The sequence below is a fragment of the Macaca thibetana genome, chromosome 10 (assembly GCF_024542745.1).
Source record: "Macaca thibetana thibetana isolate TM-01 chromosome 10, ASM2454274v1, whole genome shotgun sequence".
NCBI classification, from domain to species: domain Eukaryota; kingdom Metazoa; phylum Chordata; class Mammalia; order Primates; family Cercopithecidae; genus Macaca; species Macaca thibetana.
The window spans coordinates 8156088-8172014 of record NC_065587.1 but is presented as its reverse complement, the minus strand read 5'-3'; the positions used below and the strand labels follow the sequence as shown (position 1 = coordinate 8172014).

The 15927-nt window shown below is 49.9% G+C and overlaps 4 protein-coding genes across 31 annotated transcripts in view; 1 reads left to right on the top strand and 3 right to left on the bottom strand.

Annotated features, from left to right (window-relative positions):
• The window catches only part of TSPO (translocator protein), a 677237-nt gene that overhangs the window by 168748 nt on the left and 492562 nt on the right, over window positions 1-15927 (top strand). The window lies entirely within an intron of this gene.
• Window positions 1-15927, bottom strand: part of LOC126963616 (NADH-cytochrome b5 reductase 3) — a 414164-nt gene that overhangs the window by 48606 nt on the left and 349631 nt on the right. Inside the window, exon 1 of one of the 27 annotated variants that reach the window (XM_050805945.1) lies at window positions 14413-14435. The exons of 24 other annotated variants lie outside the window; for them this stretch is intronic. The gene's annotated coding sequence lies outside the window, so the exon portion shown is untranslated. Of the gene's footprint in view, window positions 1-176; window positions 181-6673; window positions 6678-14412; window positions 14436-15927 lie in introns of those variants that run through there. 2 more of the 27 variants (XM_050805955.1, XM_050805971.1) reach the window with 2 other exon arrangements.
• Window positions 1-15927, bottom strand: part of LOC126963638 (ribosomal RNA-processing protein 7 homolog A) — a 198025-nt gene that overhangs the window by 154488 nt on the left and 27610 nt on the right. The window lies entirely within an intron of this gene.
• Window positions 1-15927, bottom strand: part of LOC126964031 (ribosomal RNA-processing protein 7 homolog A-like) — a 141675-nt gene that overhangs the window by 101253 nt on the left and 24495 nt on the right. The window lies entirely within an intron of this gene.

Here is a 15927-nt window from a genome sequence, read left to right as displayed (position 1 = left end):
AGCAGCCCGTTCCTTTTCCTGTCTCAGTGCTGGCTCCCTTGTGCACAAGCTAAAATAAACTTTATTTTTGCTGCTATGTCTGGTGATCTCTCTTGATTTCTATCCTGGAAGATTACAAGAACCCAGTGTGCTGGTAACACTTCTGACTGTCCAGCTGTAAGTTGGAGTTCCCAAGACCCCCCATTTAAGTTTGATTAATTTGGCAGCATGGCTCACAGAACTCAGAGAAACACTAACATTTACAGGTTTATCATAAAGGATATTTAGGGGCCGGGTGTGATGGCTCACACCTGTAATCCCAGCACTCTGGGAGGCTGAGGCAGGTGAATTGCTTGAGCTCAGGAGTTCAAGACCAGCCTGGGCAACATGGCAAAACCCCATCTCTACCAAAAATACAAAAAATTAGCTGGGCATAGTGTAGTCCCAGCTGTAGTCCCAGCTACTTGAGAGGCTGAGACAGGAGGACCACTTGAGCCTGGGAGGTGGAGGCTGCAGTGAGCCAAGATCATGCCACCGCACTCCAGCCTGAGCGACAGACTGAGACTCCATCTCAAAAAAAATAAAATAAAATAGAATAAAATAAAATAAAATGATATTCAGAAGGACACAGAAGGACAACCAGGTGGAAGAGATCCAGAGGGCAAGGGAAGGGGAAATGTGTGGCACCTCCATGCCCTCTCCAGGCACACCACCCTATAGGCACCAGCAAGTGTTAAGCTGTCCAGAAGCTCTCCCAACCCCGTCCATTATTTCTTTCTTTTTTTTCTTTTCTTTGCTTTTTTTTTTTTTTTTTTTTTTTTTCAGACGGAGTCTTTCTCTTGTCACCCAGGTTGGAGTGCAATGGCATGATTTTGGCTCACTGCAACCTCTGCCTCCTGGGTTCAAGCGATTCTCCTGCCTCAGCCTCCCGAGTAGCTGGGATTACAGGTGCCCACCACCATGTCCAGCTAATTTTTGTATTTTTAGTAGAGATGGGGGTTTCATCATGTTGGCCAGGCTGGTCTTGAACTCTTGACCTCATGTGATCCACCCGCCTTGGCCTCCCAAAGTGCTGGAATTACAGGTGTGAGCCACTGTGCTCAATCTATTTATTTCTATATATTTTTATTTATTATATTTAATTATATATTATTATTGATTTACATATTTTTAAATTTATTTTTTTGGCTGGGTACGGTGGCACACACCTGTAATCCCAGCACTTTGGGAGGCCGAGGCGGGTGTATCACCTGAGGTCAGGAGTTCGAGATCAGCCTGACCAACATAGGGAAACCCCATCTCTACTAAAAATACAAAATTAGCCAGATGTGGTGGTGCATGCCTGTAATCCCAGATACTCAGGAGGCTGAGGCAGGTGAACTGCTTGAACCCGGGAGGCAGAGGTTGTAGTGAGCTGAGATCGGGCCATTGCACTCCAGCCTGGGCAACAAGAGCTACACTCCGTCTCAAAAAAAAAAAATTATTTATTTTTAAAAATTGAATTAACTTGGCTAGGTGTGATGGCTCACCTCTGTAATCCCAGCACTTTGAGAGGCCGAGGTGGGAGGATCACCTGAGGTCAGGAGTTCGAGACCAGCCTGGCCAATATGGTGAAATCCCCATTTCTACTAAAAATACAAAAATTAGCCTGCATGGTGGCGCATGCCTATAATCTCAGATCACTTGAACCCGGGAGGTAGAGGCTGCAGTGAGCGGAGATCACGCCACTGCATTCCAGCCTGGGTGGCAGAGCCAGACTCTGTCAAAAAAAAAAAAAGGAGTTCTATTATTATTTGTAGACGAAGAAAATTGGTTCTGTCCAACCAATGCAGAATAGGCCTCAATGGATCTTTGAGAGTCCAGAAATAGACCTAAGTATAAAGGGGGCGTTTGCAGTTGAGGAGGACAGGCTGGGTGCGGTGGCCCTGTCTGCAATCCCAGCAATTTGGGCGCGCCTGATGTCAGGTTCAGGCCTCCAGGGGGCGCGCCCAAGCCACGACAAGGCTCCTGGCGCCGGGGCGCGGGTCCAGCGGGCTCCGTTCGAAATCTTCCCTCTCACCGGCTTCCGCTAGGGGTTCTGCCGCTGCTCTGCGCCAGCCGAGCCCCAAATCCTGCCTCCTCTACCCCTTCCTCGGACCCAGCCCGTGCCCACCTTAGGTCCTGGCAGCCTGGGAGGGGTGTGCGCCTCTTCGGGCTCATCCCCCACGACCTCCGCTCTCTGGGGGTGTTCAGGTTCCTTCGCGTCAGTGCCCCCGAGTCCCGCGCCGCGACAGGGACTCCTGCAGACGCCTCGGTGGGGAAGAGAGGCAGCGGGCCACGGGGTGGGTGCTGCCCCTTCGGGCTGCGGGGCTCTGCGGGGAGCGGCCGAGAGAGCGGGAGCCCGGGCAGGGCCGGGCCGGGCCAGGCCGGGCCAGGGTGGACGGTCGTGGGGGCTGCCGGGGAGGCCCGGGAGCGAGAGGAGGTGACGGATGGAGACGGGTGACTCTTGCAAGGGCACGCACAGCCAGGGGCGGGATGGGGGCCCTACCTGGTCCAGGCGCCCTCTGGATCCGGGATTGCTTCGAGGTGGCCGAAGCCCCAAGGGGTGCTGGGCGGCGCCCTCCCCTCCCCCGCCCTCGTGGGGTTACTCCCCGCGGAGTTCCCAGTTGGTCCCCCAGTACTCCAGCGCCCCAGGGGTAGGGGTGAGGGGAGGGGGATATGAAGCTCCTGAATGGAAGCCGAGAGGGCAGCGGGGCAGGGGATGCCCAGCGCCTTGAGGGCCCATCACCGGGCGTCCAGGGCAAAAATAGTTCCCGCTCATGGGCTCAGAGAGGTCACGCCGGCCCCTGCCGAGGACAGGGCCTGTCACAAAGAAGACGGCACGCTCTGGAAGTCTCTTCCATCCATTTCCACCTCCTCCTTCAAAACAGATTCTGCATCCTTTTGGCCGGGCTTGGGGGCTCACGCGTGTAATCCGAACACTTTGGGAGGCTGAGGCGGGCAGTGAGCCGAGGTGGCACCACTGCACTCCAGCCTTGACAACAAAGCGAGATTCTGTCTCAAAAAGAAAACAACAATAAAACAAACAAACAAAAAAACAGACTCTGCATCCTTTTTTTAAAAATCAAGAAAGAGGCTGGGTACTGTGGCTCATGCCTGTAATCCCAGCACTTTGGGAGACTGAGGCAGGCAGACTTGAGGTCAGGAGTTCGAGACCAGCCTGGCCAACATGGTGAAATCCCTTCTCTACTAAAAATATAAAATTAGCCGAGTGTGGTGCCACGTGCCTGTAATCCCAGCTACTGGGGAGGCTGAATCACCAGAATCACTTGAACCCAGGAGGCGAAGGTTGCAGTGAGCCGAGATTACACCACTGCACTCCAGCCTGGGTGACAGAGTAAGACTCTACCTCAAAAACAAACAAACAAACAAAAACAAGAAAGACAGGAGCGGCCGGTGTGATGGCTCACACCTGTAATACCAGCACTTTGGGAGGCTGGGGCAGGCAGATCACGAGGTCAAGAGATCGAGACCATTCTGACGACCAACATGGCGAAACTCTGTCTCTATTAAAACTACAAAAATTAACTGAGCGTGGTGGTACACACCTGTACTCCCAGCTACTTGGGAGGTTGAGGCAGGAGAATCGTTTGAACCTGGGAAGCGGAGGTTGCAGTAGGCCAAGATCGTGCCACTGCACTTCAGCCAAGTGACAGAACGAGACTCCGTCTCAAAAAAAAAAAAAAAAGGAGAAGAGAAAAGAAAGACAGGAGCTCCTTCCCTTTTTTTTTTTTTTTTTTTTTTTTTTTTGAGACGGAGTCTCGCTCTGCCGCCCAGGCTGGAGTGCAGTGGCCGGATCTCAGCTCACTGCAAGCTCTGCCTCCCGGGTTCACGCCATTCTCCTGCCTCAGCCTCCCGAGTAGTTGGGACTACAGGCGCCCGCCACCGCGCCCGGCTAGTTTTTTGTATTTTTTAGTAGAGACGGGGTTTCACCGTGTTAGCCAGGATGGTCTCGATCTCCTGACCTCGTGATCCGCCCGTCTCGGCCTCCCAAAGTGCTGGGATTACAGGCTTGAGCCACCGCGCCCGGCCGCTCCTTCCCTTCTATAATTACAAACTATTTTTGGTTTTTTTTGAGACGGAGTCTCACTCTGTTGTTCAGGCTGGAGTGCAGTGGCACCATCTGGGATCACTGCAACCTCTGCCTCCCGGGTTCAAGTGATTCTCCTGCCTCAGCCTCCCGAGTAGCTGGGATTACAGGTGCCTGCCACCATTCCCAGCTAACTTTTGTATTTTTAGTAGATACAGGGTTTCACCATGTTGGTTAGGCTGGTCTCGGTCTCCTGATCTCAGGCGATCCGCCCACCTCGGCCTCCCAAAGTTCAGGGATTACAGGTGTGAGCCACCGCACCCAGCCAATTACAAACTTTTGATAGTTTTCCCTCGGGGTATTATTTCTATTTCATGAGGTCAGGAGTCTACTAAAAATACAAAAATTAGCCGGGCGTGGTGGCACACACCTGTAACCCCAGCTACTGAGGAGGCTGAGGCAGAATAATCACTTGAGCCCAGGAGGCGGAGGTTGCAGTGAGCCGAGATCATGCCACTGCACTCCAGCCTGGCTGACAGAGTGAGACTGTGTCTCTAAATCAATCAATCAATCAATCAATCCCTATCAGCCATGGAGCCAGGGTTAGGCGCTGAGCCCAGTGGCAGTGGGAGGACAGGTTTCCTGAGCACAAACTCTGGGTTGAGCCATTTCCCAGGGGGCTTCCTGCAGAGTCTGAGCAGGTGAGGACCAAGGAGGTGAGGCCCAGGCCGATTCAGCTGGAGGAGTACACGCTGCTGCAGGACATCAGCTATCTCAGGCCACCTGTCTTCCTGGGCCTTTCCTGTCACTGAGGCCATCTGTGCCTTCTGTGAAACACTGCCCCAAAGTTCAGAGTTCAAAGAGGGGGCCAGAGGGGCCTGGGCCTGGCTCTGACACTGATACTGACCTTGAGCTGGTGACTTAACTCCCTGAGCCTCAGTCTACTTGTCTATGAAATGGGAATAATTCTACCTACTCTATTCCTGGCAACCTTTTTCAGTGGCCCCAAGCCTCAATTTTTCTCACCTGTAAAATGGGTTTAACCATGGCCTTTCCTATGTATCTTACAATTTTGTAATTAAATCCATCCATCCAGTTATCAAATAATAGTAATAAAGAAATGAGAGACTGGGCGCAGTTGCTCAAGTCTGTAATCCCAGTACTTTGGGAAGCTGAAGCAGATGGATCCCTTGAGCCCAGGAGCTCGAGACCAGCCTGGGTAACATGGTGAAACCCCATCTCTACAAAAAAATACAAAAACTAACTGGGCATGGTGGTGTATGCCTGTAGTCCCAGCTACGTGGGAAGCCTGAGGTGGGAGAATGGCTTGAGCCTGGGAGGCGGAGGTTGCAGTGAGCCAAGATCGCACCGCTGCACTCCAGTCTAGGTGACAGAGCCAGACCCTATCTCAAAAAGAAAAGAAAAGAAGAATATGAGACTGCTTGCTATATGCCTGGTACTGTGTACATGCCTTAACTCATCCATTTCTCCTGGCCACCCTGGGAGGAGAAAGTCTGTATTACTGCCATCCCACAGAAGAGAAAACAGACCAGTAATTCACATACTCAGCATCACATAGCTGAATGTGCTGCAGATGCAGGCACTCTGGCCTCACTGGCTGCCTCCCTCTACCCAGGCTACCTCCCTGTACACAGGCTGCCTCCCTGTGCCTAGGCTGCCTCCCTATGCCCAGGCTGTCTCCCTGGGTACAGTCCACTGTGTGCCAGGGCCTGGAGCATGGTGGCCCTCAATAATGGTTGAATGAATGACACCACAAAAGTGCCCTTAGAGTGGAGGCCCAGCACAGCTGCTCTGATGTACCCAGGTCAGAGTGGAGTCTGAGGGCATCCACATACCATCCTGCTTGCTGAAGCAGGTGAGTACCACAGGTTTTGCATTGTAACATGCAAATGATGGCATGTATTTTTATCCTCATCTGAGATCTGGGACTTTTATGGGTCTCCTGGGTATTCACAGGGCAAGGGCTTTGGGAGAAAGCTTGAAATCCCCTGATGTAGTTGACAGAGCATGAGTTTATCCTCAGAGAGAGCACAGTTCAAATCTTGGCTGGGTGACTACTTTTCTGAGCCTCACTTGCTTCGTCGTGGCAGCCCGAATTGGTCTGACCATTTCCTGCAAGTTCCTTGACACCTGGAGGAAGATCACAGCACCCAGCCCTGAGCATCACTGACTTGGCATCACAGGTCACCTCTTGTAGGGAGCAATCTGTGGCTGATGGAGGAAGAGGGGGATGCCAGAAAAAAATTTTTTTTTTTTTTTTTTTTTTTTTTTTGAGACGGAGTCTCACGCTGTTGCCCAGGCTGGAGTGCAGTGGCGCGATCTCGGCTCACTGCAAGCTCCGCCTCCTGGGTTCACGCCATTCTCCTGCCTCAGCCTCCTGAGTAGCTAGGACTACAGGCGCCCGCCACCGCGCCCGGCTAATTTTTTGTATTTTTAGTAGAGACGGGGTTTCACTGTGGTCTCGATCTCGTGACCTTGTGATCCGCCCGCCTCGGCCTCCCAAAGTGCTGGGATTACAGGCTTGAGCCACTGCGCCCGGCCCAGAAACAAAAATTTAACTTTGCCTGGAAAGTACCTTCCTGGTGGCTTTCAGTCATCTCAGCTCCCCAGATGCCCTACTTTTTGCTGGAGTCACTTGTTCTGCTCTTGCTTTTTTTGAGGTAACAGACTGTTGTCCGTTTGCAGGCAGGAACTTGAGAAATAGAGGTTGAACAAGTCTCAGACCGCATTTGTTCAGATGTCAATGTGGATAAGCCCCATGCCAGGTTCTGTCCTAGGTGCAAAGACTGCCAAGATATTTTTAAAAATCTTTTACTGCGAGGCTAAGTTTATTATAAAAGAAACTGATCTCATTGTTTAAAAAATGAAATTAGGGCCGGGCGCGGTGGCTCACGCCTATAATCCCAGCACTTTGGGAGACTGAGGCAGGTGGATCACTTGAGGTCAGGAGTTTGAGGCCAGTCTAGCCAACGTGGTGAAATCTCATCTCTACTAAAAATACAAAAATTACTTAGGCATGGGGACGGGTGCCTGTAATCCCAGCTCCTCAGGAGGCTGAGACAGAATTGCTTGAACCCAGGAGGCGGAGGTTGTAGTGAGCCAAGATCATGCCATTACACTCCAGCCTGGGTGACAAGAGGGAAATTTCTTCTCAAAAAAAAAAAAAAAGGAAAGGAAAAAAACAAACAAGAACTGAAATTAGGTTGGGTGCAGTGGCTCACGCCTATAATCCTAGCATTTTAGAAGGCTGAGGCAGGAGGATCGCTTTGAACCCAGGAGCTGGATTCCAGCCTGGACAACAGGGCAAAACCCCGTCTCTACCAAAAATACAAAAATTGGCCGGGCATGGTAGTTTGCACCTGTAGTCCCAGCTACTCAGGAGGCTGAGGTGGGAGGATGGCTTGAGCTGGGGAGGCAGAGGTTGCGCTAAGCCAAGATCGTGCCACTGCACTCCAGCCTGGGTGACAGAGCTGGAACCTGTCTCAGAAAAAAAAAAAAAAAAAAAAGAGAGAGAGAGAAAGAAAGAAACAGAGAAAGAAATTACATGGTAGTTTATATGTTTGAAACCAGCAAATCCTGGCTCCTTTATATGCCCTTTTAATTCTACCCGAGACCTGAATCCTTCCTTTTTCACTCATTATAATCTTGAATTTTATAATAAGCAGCTAAAAGAAAATAGCTGGTTGGCCGGGTGCAGTGGCTTACACCTGTAATCCCAGCACTTTGGGAGGCTGAGGTCAGGAGTTCCAGACCAGCCTGGCCAACATGGTGAAACCCCGTCTCTACTAAAGATACAAAAATTTGCCGGTGGTTTCAGGTGCCTGTAATCCCAGCTACTCGGGAGGCTGAGGCAGGAGAATCGCTTGAACCCGGGAGGCAGAGGTTGCAGTGAGCCGAGATCGCGCCATCGCACTCCAGTCTGACGGACAAGAGCGAGACTTCGTCTCCAAAAAAAAAAAAAAAAAAAGGCATTTTCAACATTTCAACGTAATGTACTCTAGCCAAGCGCCGAGCAATCCTCCTTATCAAGTGGACTGGGTACAATTCCTGCTTCCTCCTGAGTAGCTGGTTTCAGTTCCCAGCCCACCCATGGAATTATACAAACAAGTCAATCTCATACACCATGAAACCAGGGAGCACCTCACCGTTTTTTTGGTTTTGTTTTTTTTTTTGTTTTTTTTTTTCGAGATGAGTCTTGCTGTATCACCTAGGCTGGAGTGCAGTGGCACGATCTTGGCTCACTGCAACCTCCATTTTCATGTTTCAAGTGATTCTCCTACCTCAGCCTCTCAAGTAACGGGATTACAGGCACTCGCCACCACGCCCGGCTAATTTTTATATTTTAGTAGAGATGGGGTTTCACCATGTTTGGCAAGGCTGGTCTCGAACTCCTGATCTCAAATGATCCACCCACCTCGGCCTCCCAAAGTGCTGGTATTACAGGCATGAGCCACTGTGCCACGCCAACCTTACCCTCTTGATTCTACAAAGCCTCTTGTGATCCACTGGTACCAGGCACAAGCCCTGTGTGGCCCTGCAGAGTGTGTCCTCCTCTCCTGAGCTGTGAGTACATGTGACTCATAAACTGCTCTGGATCCCTTCTGTCCAGATTCGGGTGTCCTGTGTTCAGCCATCGCCATAATCCTAGGGCAGGAATCCCTCCTGTACCAATGAGGTAAAGAGAGGTGATTAAAACAAGTGTTCCAGTTTATCTCACTGGGTTACATAACTGGGTCTTATTTTCTTCAGCATCCAGTAGTAATTTCCTGGGCTGGGCACTGTGACTCATGCCTATTATCCCAGCACTTTGGGAGGCCAAGGTGGGCGGATCATGAGGTCAGGAGTTCAAGACCAGCCTGACCAACATGGTGAAACCCTGTCTCTACTAAAAATACAAAAAAAATAGCTAGGTGTGGTGGCACATGCCTGTAATCCCAGCCACTCAGGAGGCTAAGGCAGGAGAATTGCTTGAACCCAGGAGGTGGAGGTTGCAGTGAGCTGAGATCACGCCACTGCACACTAGCCTGGGCAACAGAGCTCAGCTCCATCTCAAAGAAAAAAAGACAGGCTGTCACTCTGGAGGGCAATGATGGAATACTAGATCACTGCAGACTCAAACTCCTGGGCTCAGGCAATCCTCCCGTCTCAGTCTCCTGAACAGTTTGGGACTACAGGCACATGCACCACGCCCAGCTAATTTTTAGTTATTATTATTAATTTTTTTTGTAGAGATGGGGTCTCACTATGGTTGCCAGGGCTGGAGGCATGTGTTTTTAACAGTAGATAAAGTAGTCCTGGAACGGAGGGTAATCAGAAGTCAACATGGCAGATTAGCATCTAAGACGGAGTGGCTTTGGCCTCCAGATACATCTTGACAGGACTGGTATATGTGTGCAGACAGGGAAAGAATTGTTTGAAATCATCTTTGGAGATTAGCTACCACGCCCCTGATTACACAAACGAAGAAGCCGAGATTCAGAGATGGGACTAGTGGCTCAGGGGACAGAGGAATAATAGAAATGACAGCGTTCATTGAGCCATTTGTATGTGCTTATGCCGTGCTGGGTGCTCCTAGATGCAATCTCTTTTTTTCTTTTGAGACGAAGTCTTGCTCTGTCACCCAGGCTGGAGTGCAATGGTGCGATCTCGGCTCATTGCAACCTCCACTTCCTGGGTTCAAGCAATTCTCCTGCCTCAGCCTCCCCAGTAGTTGGGATTACAGGCGTGCGTCACCTTGCCCAGCTAATTTTTTAAAAATTTTTAGTAGAGTCGGGATTTCACCATGTTGGCCAGGTAGGTCTTGAACTCCTGTCCTCAGATGATCCGCCTGCCTTGGCCTCCCAAAGTGCTGGAATTACAGGCATGAGCCACTGCACCCGGCCACCCACATGAAATCATATGAGGTAGAATCAATTGTGTGTGTGTGTGTGTGTGTGTGTGTGTGTTTTCCTGAGATGGAGACTCACTCTGCTGCCCAGGCTGGAGTGCAGTGGGGTGATCTTGGCTCACTGTGACTTCTGCCTCCTGGGTTAGATCAATTCTCCTGCCTCAGCATCCCTAGTAGCTAGGATTACAGGTGCACCCCGTCATGGCTGGCTAATTTTTGTATTTTTAGTAGAGACAGGGTTTTGCCATGTTGGCCAGGCTGGTCTCAATCTCCTTACCTCAAGCGATCCACCCACCTCAGCCTCCCAGCGGAGGAGTTTGACTCCTCAGCAGAGTCAAACCTGAGCAGTTTGACTCTACGCCAGGAGCAAAATCCAAAAACGGTTACATTTTTGCCTTGGGACCTGGATTTGGCATTAACAACAAAGTGGAATTGTGCCCAAGATGCTAGCAAGTTCAAATAAAACAAAATGTGACATTCTTCATGCTTCAGCATAGTGCATTCTGGGAAATCACAGCATACAAAGACTTGGATTTTCCCAGAGGAAACCTCTCTAGCAGACATGGCTAGTTCTCGGCAGCACCCACGCTACTGTCATACACCACAATGGGATTTTTAGGTCAGCACCTGGCTCCCTACCTAGCAACTGTTTTTCCCAGCTCTTCTTGCAACGAAGGGAAATAAGGGCTGGCCAATGGGATAAGAGAAGAAAGAAGTGACATCATGTTCTCTGGGTCAAGTCGGCTGGCTCAATGTGGGTGCAACAGCAGGAACTGGAGGAGCTGCTTTGGAACATGAGATGAGAGCTGAGCGTTAAGGAACAGAGCAGGGTTGCAGGAGTCTGGGGTGTTTGGATGACTTCGGGGAGATGGTCAATCTTTGGGCCCTGACTGCCCACCTCTGGTCTCTTACCTCAGATGGAAATACAATTCCACCTTCTTTAGGCCGTTATTAATGGAGAGTGTTTTCCTCCCTGTGTGGGTCTCCTGGGTATTTTTTTTTTTTTTTTTTTTTTTTGAGACGGAGTCTCGCTGTGTCTCCCAGGCTGGAGTGCAGTGGCGTGATCTCGGCTCACTGCAAGCTCCGCCTCCCGGGTTCACGCCATTCTCCCGCCTCAGCCTCCCAAGTAGCTGAGACTACAGGCGCCTGCCACCACGCCCGGCTAGTTTTTTGTATTTTTAGTAGAGACGGGGTTTCACCATGTTAGCCAGGATAGTCTCGATCTCCTGACCTCGTGATCCACCTGCCTCGGCCTCCCAAAGTGCTGGGATTACAGGCTTGAGCCACCGCGCCCGGCCTCTCCTGGGTATTCTGTATGGTACTGTGTAGTAACTTGCAGATTGTCTTTTTTTTTTTTTTTTACTTTTTTTTTTTTTTTTTGAGACAGAATCTCGCTCTCTCCCCCAGGCTGGAGTGTAACGGTGCGATCTCGGCTCACTGCAACCTCCGCCTCCCGGGTTCAAGCAATTCTCCCGCCTCAGCTTCCCGAGTAGCTGGGACTACAGGCGCCGCCACCACGCCCAGCTAATTTTTTTTGTATTTTTAGTAGAGACGAGGTTTCACTGTGTTAGCCAGAATGGTCTCAATCTCTTCACCTCATGATCTGCCCGCCTCGGCCTCCCAAAGTGCTGGGATTACAGGCATGAGCCACTGCACCTGGCCCAGATTGTCTTATGGTGGGAAATGTGTGCTTCTCCAGGAATGTGCCAGCTGAACCAGTAGATCTCTATGGTCGATGGTCCCTCACAGTTTTTTGTTTTGTTTTGATTTTTTGAGACGGGGTCTCACTCTGTCTCCCAGGCTGGAGTGCAATGGCACCATCTTGGCTCACTGCAACCTCTGCCTCCCGGGTTCAAACGATTCTCCTGTTTCAGCCTGCCGAGCAGCTTGGATTACAGGTGCCTGTCACCACGTCTGGCTAATTTTTGTATCTGTAGGAGAGACAGGGTTTCACCATGTTGGTCAGGCTGGTCTCAAACTCCTGACCTCAAGTGATCCACCCACCTTGGCCTCCCAAAGTGCTGGGATTACAGGTGTGAGCCACCAAGCCCGGACCCTCCCAGTCTTGAAATTCTGCGGTTATAGGATGGGACAGGTTTTGGTTAGGCTGAGGACCCCCAAAGTTTCAAGGCTCTGGACTGGATTCTGAGTTTTCCTTTCCTTTCTTTTCTTTTAGACAGGGTCTTACTCTATTGCTCATGCTGGAGTGCAGTGGCATCATTGCTCATCACAGCCTTGATCTCCCGGGCTGAGGTGATCCTCCCGCCTCAGCCTCCTGAGTTGCTGGGACTACAGGCTCATGCCACCATGCCAGCTAATATATATAGATTTTTAAGAACAGACAGATCTTGCTGTGTTGCCCAGGCTGGTCTCAAACTCCTGGCCTCAAGTGATCTTCCTGCCTCACCCTTCCGAGTAGCTGGGATTACAGGTGCTTGGCTGATTTTTTTGTATTTTTTGTAGACGGGTTTTGCCGTATTGCCCAGGCTGGTTTCTAACTCTTGGACTCAATTGATCCACCCGCCTTGGCCTCCTGAAGTGTTGGGATTACAGGCATGAACCATCACACCCAGCCTGATCTTTTATCTACTTCCTTTTTTCATGTGAACTCTTTTTCCTCAACCTCAGTTCTGACCTTCTGTAATTGAACTAGAAGATGGACTGCACTTACAGAAAAGAGTAAGAAGCTCTTTGGGAATTTTCCTTTCAGTCTCACTGGGAAGTTGGGAGAGTCGATGACCATTTTGCGACGCCAAAAATCCAGTTTGTGAAATCCTGTTTTTTCCTCCCCTTCTGTCAGAATACAACAGAGTCATTTGGGGATTTTTATTGCCTCTAATTTTTTTTAAGCCTTGTTTTCCCAGCATGGCTGTGATGCTGTTTCCTGTTAAAGAAATATTTGGGTTGATTTGGCTCTGAGGCCTGTTAGGCAGGTGGGGGACTTCCCTGGGACAGGGAACAGGATGAGGGGGCACAGAGGCTGGAGCTTACAAAAGTAGAACTGAAGTGGGGAGAGGTTTCTGGGGCTGGAGTGGATGGGGCTCAAGCCCAAACTCTGCAGAAGCTCCAGGCAGGGGCAGAAATGGAGGAAGGGGCCAGGCACGATAGCTCGTGCCTGCAACCACGACACTTTGGGAGGCTGAGACAGCCAGATTGCTTGAGCCCAGGAATTAAGACCAGTCTAGACAACATGGTGAAATCCCATCTGTGCTAAAAAATACAAAAATTAACTGGGCATGATGGCATATTCCTGGTCCCAGCCACTCGGGAGGTTGAGGTGGGAGGATGGCATGAACCCGGGAGATCGCGGTTGCAATGAGCCATGATTGTGCCACTGCACTCCAGCCTGGTGACAGAGCAAGACCTCAAAATCTTGCTCAAATCTCCCAGAAGAAAGAAAAAAAGAGAGAGAGAGAGAAAGAAAAAAAGAGAGAGAGAGAGAAAGAAAAGAAGAGAAATGGGCTGGGCACAGTGGCTCATGCCTGTAGTCCTAGCACTTTGGGAGGACGAGGCAGGCAGATCACCTGAGGTCAGGAGTTCAAGACCAACCCGGCCAATATGGTGAAATCCCATCTCTACCAAAAATACAAAAATTAACCAGGCATGGTGGCATGTGTCTATAATACCAGCTACTCGGGAGGCTGAGGCAGAGACTTGCTTGAACCCAGGAGGCGGAGGAGTTGAAGTGAGCCAAGATCCCATCACTGCACTCCAGCCTGGGCGACAGAGTGAGACTCCATCTCAAAAAAAAAAAAAAAAAGAGAAATGGAGGAGGTGACCCAGCACCCAGCAATATTGGCCAAGAATAGAGATCTGATCCTGGGAAGACAGGTAGCTGGTTCCAGGGCCACGGTTCCTAAGACCAGGCCATCTCTCAGATGAGGTGCTCCTGTCCAGGGGGTCCCAGTACACAGGAAGAGTCGGGCTGGCCAAATCTGGAAGAAGATAAAATTGGTTAAAGGCCAACATCAAAATGACATTGACCACAAGTGAATCACCCTGACTTGGAAGGTGGTCCTTGATCTTTTAGAGTTGGCCGGGTGTGGTGGCTCACGCCTATAACCCAGGCACTTTGAGAGCCCAAAGTGGGCAGATTGCTTGAGCCCAGGAGTTTGAGACCAGCCTGGGCAACACAGGGAGATCGTCTATACTAAAAATTAAAAAATTTAGCCAGGCATGGTGGCCTGTGCTTATAGGCAACTATTCACTGGAGTTGGTTTTTCTTGACCAAGAAACGTTTTGTCATGAGGAAGTTTCACACTGCTATTAAAATATTGAATTGCTAAAGGCAAAGAAGGAAGGTGCTGAAATTCTCCTGAAATTTGAGGAACTTTAGAGTTGGCATTTGTGTTTTTTTAAGCACAATTAGTGTTGACACATATTTGTTGGATGGGTTTCAAGTTCAGACATGGATTTTGCCATAGTGGTCCCTAGCTGATATGGTTTGGAACCACATCCCCATCCAGATCTCACCTTGAATTGTGATAATCTCCACATGTCAAGGGTGGAACCAGGTGGCAGTAATTGGTTTATGGGACCGGCTTCCCCCATGCTGTTTTATTTTTTCTTTTTTTTTTTTTTTTTTTGAGACAGAGTTTCGCTCTGTCACCCAGGCTGGAGTGCAGTGGCCGGATCTCAGCTCACTGCAAGCTCCGCCTCCCGGGTTTACGCCATTCTCCTACCTCAGCCTCCGGAGCAGCAGGGACTACAGGCGCCCACCACCTCGCCCAGCTAGTTTTTGTATTTTTTAGTAGAGACGGGGTTTCGCTGTGTTAGCCAGGATGGTCTCGATCTCCTGACCTTGTGATCCGCCCGTCTCGGCCTCCCAAAGTGCTGGGATTACAGGCTTGAGCCACCGTGCCCGGCATCCCATGCTGTTTTCATGATAATGAGTGAGTCTCACGAACTCTGATTGTTTTATAAGCATCTGACATTTACCCTGCTCGCACTCATACTCTCTCCTGCCACCCTGTGAATAGGTGCCTTCTGTTATAATTGTAATTTTTCCTGAGGCCTCCCTAGCTGTGTGAAACTGTGAGTCAACTAAACTTATTTATAAACTACCCAGTCATGGCCAGGTGCAGTGGCTCATGCCTGTAAGCCCACCACTTTGGGAGGTCAGGGCAGGTGGATCACTTGAGTCAGGAGTTTGAGACCAGCCTGGCCAACATGGTGAAACCTCATCTCCACTAAAATACAAAAATTAGCCAGGTATGGTGACAGGTGTCTGTAACTCCAGCTATTTGAGAGGCTGAGGCAGAAGAATTGTTTAAACCCGGAGGTAGAGGTTGCAGTGAGGCAAGGTGGCACCACTGCATTCCAGCCTGGGTGACAGAGTGAGACTCCCTCTCAAAAGCAAACAAACAAACAAACTAAAAATAAAACAACAACAACAACAAAACAAAACCCAGTGTCTTGGGTATTTCTTCATAGCAACGTGAGAACAGACCAGTACAGTAAATTGGTAGCAGGAGTTGGGTGCTGCTATAAGCATAACTGAAAATGTGGAAGCAACTTTGAAACTGGGTAACAGGCAGAGGTTGGAACAGTTTGGAGGGCTCAGAAGAAGACAGGAAAATGTGGAAAAGTTTGGAACTTCCTAGAGACTTGGAGGGCTCAAAAGACAGGAAGATGTGGGAATGTTTGGAACTTCCTAGAGGCTTCTTGAATGCCTTTGCCCAAAATGCTGATTGTGATATGAACAATGAAGTCCAGGCTGAAGTGATCTCAGATGGAGATGAAGAATTTGTTGGGAACTGGGGTAAAGGTCATTCTTGCTATGCTTTAGCAAAGAGATTGGCAGCATTTTGTTCCTGGCCTAGAGATCTGTGGAACTTTGAACTTGAGAAAGATGATTTGGGGTATCTGGCAGAAGAAGTTTCTAAGTGGCAAAGTGTTCAAGAGGAAGTAGAGCATAAAAGTTTGGGAAATTTGCAGCCTGACAATGTGATAGAAAAGAAAAACCCATTTT